We start from the raw sequence: 6,284 nt of genomic DNA on the forward strand, positions 1-6,284 counted from the left end.
GGATCCCCATCGAACCCGACGGGTTCAGTGAGGTCCTGCTGGTCACTGCTGAGGACAGAACCTGAGACAAAGAAGATGCTTAATAAACACGAGCCCTTCTTAAGAACAGCCTCCTCCCAAACCCCCTTAGGCACCAGACAAGTCCGCTCCAGCTTCCACACTCGGAATTTCTTCCATCCCTTTCCGCCTCCCTGCCTTCAAAACAGACTCAGCTTCCTTTGACTGAGAGTCAAGAAGTCCATCCAGCCCCTCCCTTTGTGCCTACCCTTTATGTTTCTTATTCCCTGTACCTTCCCAACCCCATTCTCCTCCCCCTGCCCCCTCCCCACCGAAAACCCTCCGTGTGATCTCCATTTCTGTGATTCTGTTCCTGTGCTAGGTGTTTGCTTAGTTTTTGTTTTTTTAGGTTCAGTTGTTGATAGTTGTGAGTTTGTTGTCATCTTACTGTTCATAGTTTTGATCTTCTTAGATAAGTCCCTGTAACATTTTCCATAACAAGGGCTTGGTGATGAACTCCTTTAAAAGCTTGACCTTATCTGGGAAGCACTTTACCCGCCCTCCCTTTGTAAAGGATAGCTTTGCTGGATAGAGCAATCTCGGATGTAGGTCCTTGCCTTTCATGACTTTGAGTACTTCCTTCCAGCTCCTTCTTGCCTGCAGTTTCTTTTGAGAAATCAGCTGATAGCCTTATGGGAACTCCCAGTGGACTGAGTGCCTCCCTGCAAACCAAGAGGTCATCGGTTCAGCTCCGGTGGTCAGGGCACAGGCCTGGGGGGGACTTTCTCCCTCCCTTCCCCTCTGTCTAAAAATAAGTAAATAAAATCTTAAAAAAAAATAGGTGTCTGCCTTTGCTTTAACTTGGGTTGCTGTTGCTTCCGCAGTTCAGTAGCAGGTTCCTCATTGCTCCACGAGCCTGTGAACTTTCACTAACAGTTTCCCCAAAGACCTCAGACAGAGCCTCATGTTTCAGGTTTTCAGTTCCACAACATCCCACTTCTCCATATCAGATTGTCTTCTTGGTCACTGTCTCTTCAGGACAAACCGCCTCCAACGCAGTAGCTCCAAACAGCGATCATTTATTTGCTCACAGAGCACAGTTCCGTGGGCTCGGGGGGACCCTCCCTCAGCTCCACGTAGCATCAGCTGGGTGAGTGGAGCGTCTGCGAGATTCCCTTCCCGGAGGGCTCACTCACCTGGCTAGGAGCCTGGTTTGTCCTCCGTGTGGGCCGGTCCAGGCAGCTGCATGGCCTTCCTCACCGCGTGGTGCTGGGGTTCAGAGAGGGAGGAAGTGGAAGCTGCCTGTTCTCCTAAAGGTCAGGCCCAGAGTAGCACGGGGTTGGAACTCGGCCCTAGGTCCCTCGGCCCTAGGTCCAGCCCAGACTCACTGGGTTGGAACTAAGCTCTATACCTTGATAGTGGGGGGGTGGGGTAGGTGGGTGTGTACAGAGGTGGGGGGGGGTCCTCTGCAGCCACATCCCCTGATTTCACCTGTGAAGAAACTGACACTCGGAGATGGGACTGTGGACTCAGGTGCGGAGCAGCAATAGAATGAACAGTGTTACTGAGCTTTGCCAATGCACCCGGAACTGTGCTGGGCACCCCCACATGCAATCCCATGACAGTCATATGGCAAGAACATGATCCCCACCTTACAGATGAGGAAATGGATGCACAAGCGAGGGGTGACTTGCCCAAGGCCATGTGGCTTGTAGGAAGAGAGCCCAGGGTCAAACCTGAGTAGGCTGGCTATACCTAGTCGACCCTCGGAGCCAGCAGCAAAGTACAAAAGCCACTAGACTTTTGTCTTGGAATGTGGTTTTGGAATAACAACAAGGCAGAACTGTGCCCAAGATGCCTGTGAGTTCCAAATAAAACAAAATGTACCATTCTTCATAACTCAACACAGTGCATTCTGGAAAATTTACCATAGAATGGCCTGCATTTTTCCATAGGAGCCGTCTGGGGAGACATGGCGGCGTCTCCCCAGTACCCACCTCTCTGTCTTAATATAGCAATAGACTTTGTAGCTGGGCACCTGGCTCCCCACCTAACGATGTTTTTCCAGTCTCCCCTTCCAATTAAGGTCTAGCCAGTGGAATAATAGTAAAAGTGATGAGAGCAATCTCTGAGTCAGGTCTGCTGGCTGAGTGTGGGTGCAATGGCAGGAGCTGGAGCAGCTGTTCCAGACCATGAGATGAAAACTGGGTGTTGAGGAACAGATCAGGGCAGCAGGAACTGGGGTGTTTGGATGACTTTGGGGAGCAGCTAAATCGTTGAGCCCTGACTATCCATGTCTGGCCTCTTACTTAAGGGGAGAAATAAAAATCTGCCTTCTTTAAGCCAGTGTTAATTTCAGGGTTCATTTTTGCATCTGAAATTGCATCATAGCTTACAGACTATCTTCAAATGGTAGGGTAAGTGCTTGTCTGGTGACGTAACTGCCAGGACAGTGGGGCTACGGTCCCTCTCGGTCCTGGAATTCGGTGGCTTTGTGGTGGGAAAAGGTTGGGATGGGAGAGGGCTTCCGGCACTTTCCAGGCTCTGGATGGGACGCTGCTCTATCCCTCCCTTTCTTCATGTGAACTGTTGTCCCTCAACCTCCGTTCTGACCTTCTGTAATAGAACTGGGGGTTGGACTACATTTAAAACCCAAATGGAAAGTAAGAAACTGTTTGCAGATGAATTTTCCTTTCAGCCTTCCTGGAAGTCAGGACAGTTTATGACCATTTTGCAATGGCCAGAAATCCATTTGGTGAAATGCTGTTTTGGGGGGGGGGGCGGGGGGAGTTCTCCCTTTACCAAAATTTCATGGAGTCATTTGGGGTTTTTTTCCCCCTTGACTGACTTTTTTAAAAGCATTGTTTTCCCACCACAGCTAGGGTGTGGAGTTTCCTGGTGAAAATATACTCAGCTTTACTTGGCTTCTCTGGGGCCTGCTGGGCATGCGGGGACTTCCCTGGGGGAGGGAACAGGGCGGGGAGGCTTAGAGGTCGGGGGACACAAAAGCAGAACTGAGATGTGGCGGGGGGGCACTAGGGGATGGGGTCTGGAGCCCCAGACATGGTGCGGCTCAGCAAGGGGCAGAAGCCAAAGGAGGGTGTCAGGGCAGCGCTGACCAAGGACAGAGGCCCGAGACCAGAGGTCAGAGGCCAGAGAGCCAGGGAGCTGGTTCCCGGGGCAGAGCCTTGTTGATGCCTGGGGCCTCTCTCGGATGGGGCGTTACTGTCCAAGGGCACAGGCCTCTTGCGCCTCGCCGGGGAGTCCAGAGTCAGACTGGCCAGACACAGAAGCCGAAGTTGGTGAAACGACACTGACCATAAACGAATCATCCTGACTTCGAAGGTGCTTTGAACTCTAGCAAGGTAGAGTCAATACGGTCCTTTCTTCAAAGGGTGAATGTGAAGGGTTAAGTGAGTTAAACACACAGATAAAGTGCGCACGATAGTGCCTGGCTCAGAATAAGGGCTCAAAAAAATGTAGTTGTTACTGCCATTCCCATCACCATCATCATCATTTTTCCCCTGTTGTTTCCTCCCAGACTCCAGCAGAATGAACTTTTTCTGAATCCTGGGGTGGGAAAAAGTAGCTTTACAGTTGTTCATGTGGAAAATAGTACAATAATTAATAAATAAGAATACAAGAATAAACTCTGTGTTTTGCATACTCACAACTGTAAACCTACTTTTGCCCCACCCTGTATCTGAACTTGGAGGAGGATCACAGCTTGGTCCTTTCGATCAGGCCAGAGTCAACCCTGAGGCTTGCACTACCCGCACCCCCCCCCCCCCCCCCCCCCCCCCCCCCCCCCCCNCCCCCCCCCCCCCCCCCCCCCCCCCCGCCCCAGCCCGCTCTGCAGCTGGAGGCAGGGATGTGGGGACTTCACCGCGGTTTGGCGGGAAACCCCCTCGGGCCGAGTGGACCCTTGTAAGCTATTGTCTCTAAGCTGCCCCGGGGAACGAGAGAATGGGGCATAGACTGCTGAGGACTCAAGTCACGTGTCCAGTAAGGAGGCGACACTTACAAAGATGGGGTTCCAGTCAAGATGGAGGCCTAGGTAAATGCGGCGTGCCTCCTCGTACAACCATAGCTAAAATTACAACTAAAACACAAAACAACGTTTACCCAGAATCGTCAGAAAACTGAGCTGCATGTAAGTCCGACAACCAAGGAATTAAAGAAGTCACATTCATCCAGATGGGTAGGAGAGGCAGAAATGTGTGGAGACGCAGAGCTGGGGTCCCACACCCTCGTGTGGTGGGTAAAAATTGGGAGGGGCACCTCAGGAGCAAGGGGTCCCAGCCCCACTCCGGACCACCCAGCCCAGGGTTCCAGTGCCAGGAAGATAAGTCCATGTGACTTCTGTAAAAACCAGTGGGGGTTGGGGCGGAGCAAGAAACTGGGATTCAAAACAGACTTAGGACTCACGCAGACTCCCTCCCTCTGGGCTCCAGTCATGGAGCAGCGGCTGTGAGGGCACCAGGGCCACACGGGGAGAAACTGAAGTGTCTGGCATCAGGGTGAGTGCAAGGGGACAGCTTCCTCCTGGACAAGACCCCAGAGGCCAGGCAGCGGCCCTTGCCCCTATTTTGAGCCCTCCCCCTAGACTGAGCCACAGAGCAGTGACACCATATCTGAGACTCCATCAGTCTGGTTCACGCAGGTTGCCCTGCCCTGGAATTACCTAAAGCTCCGCCCCATCTAACTTACAGGTGTGCTTTTCTGCAATAGGCCACACAACTAAGCCAGGGAGTCAATGCAGCTGTACCCAATAATAGGAACCAACACAGAGAGGCTGCCAAAATGAGGGAGCAAAGAAATATGACCCAACTGAAAAAACAAAACGAGACTACAGGAAAAGAACTAAACAAAACAGAGATAAGCAATCCATCAGGTGCTGCAGTTTACCAAAAAAATTTCATCTTTCCAAAAAGAAACTCCACACCCATGGCCGTCACTCCCGTTCCCCTGGCAACCACCCATCTTCCCATCCCGTGGAAGTGTCTGTTCTGAACGTGGGCTATACATGGAATCATGCAATCCGTGCCCTTTTCTGTCTTCTCTCGCTGAGCATGTTTTTAAGGTTCATCTGTGTGGTAGTGTGTATTGGCACTTCACCCCTTTTCATTACTGAGTAATACTCCAGCGTATAGATTTATCCACTGACCAGTTGATGGATATTTGGGTTGTTTCCACCTTTTGGTTATTATAAATAATAATAATATATACATACATGTTTTTGTGGATATATGTTTTCATTTCTCTTGGGTGTATACGTGGGAAGGGAATTTCTGGGTCATAAGGTAATTCTATGCTTAACTTTCTGAGGGACCCCCATACAGCCTTCTAAAGTTTTACATTCCCACCAGCCATGCATGAATTTTACAGTTTTTGATATAGTTTAAAAATATATTTATTTTATTTGCTTTTAGAGAGAGGGGGAGAGAGGGAGAAAGAGGAGAGAAACATCAATGTGAGAGAGAAACGTCAATCGGCTGCTTCTCGCACTCACCCGACCGGAGCCTCAAGCTTTGGCGGGACGATGCCACACCGGTCAGGGCGATCTGTGACATCTTCACTGGCACAGTCGGTGTCTCTTTTTGATGACAGCCATCCTAGTGAATGTGACGTGGTCGCTCACTGTGGTTTGAGTCACATTTCTCAGATGACTAATGATGTCGGGCGTCTTTTCATGAGCTTGTTACCGTTTGCTTATCTTTGGGGAAATGCCGTTCAAATCCGTAGCTCACTTTTTAATTGGGTTGTCTTTTTACTTTTGAGTTGTGAGAGTTCCCCATATATTCCAGTTACAAATCCCCTTATCGGATGTATGATTTGCAAATATTTTCTCCCATTCTGTGGGTTCTCTTTTCACTTTCTTGATGGTATCCTTCAAAATACAAAACATGTTACTTTTGATTATGTCCAATTTACCCATTTTCCCCTGATCTGTGCTTTTGGTGTCATATTTAAGAAACCATTGCCTAACCATATTTTTTTCTAAGAGTTTTGTAGTTTTAGCTCTTATATTAAGCTCTTCGATACATTTGGAATGGCTTTTGGCATATGGTCTGAGGAGGGGTCCAACCTCATTCTTTCGCATGTGGGTGTCCGGTTTTCCATCACTGTATGTTCATCAAATGGTGTTTCCCCATTGGGTTGTCTTGGCCTCTGTCAAAAAGTCAGTTGGCCGTAAGTATAGGGGCTCGCTTATTTCTGGGCTCTTCAGGCAGAAGGGGCACTTAGTCCAGTGTCAAAGTTGTCTCAAAAAATGTTTTCTGTTTGAT

Source organism: Sturnira hondurensis, unplaced genomic scaffold, assembly GCF_014824575.4.
Source record: "Sturnira hondurensis isolate 20B ecotype Veracruz unplaced genomic scaffold, ASM1482457v3 Scaffold0019978, whole genome shotgun sequence".
NCBI lineage: Eukaryota > Metazoa > Chordata > Mammalia > Chiroptera > Phyllostomidae > Sturnira > Sturnira hondurensis.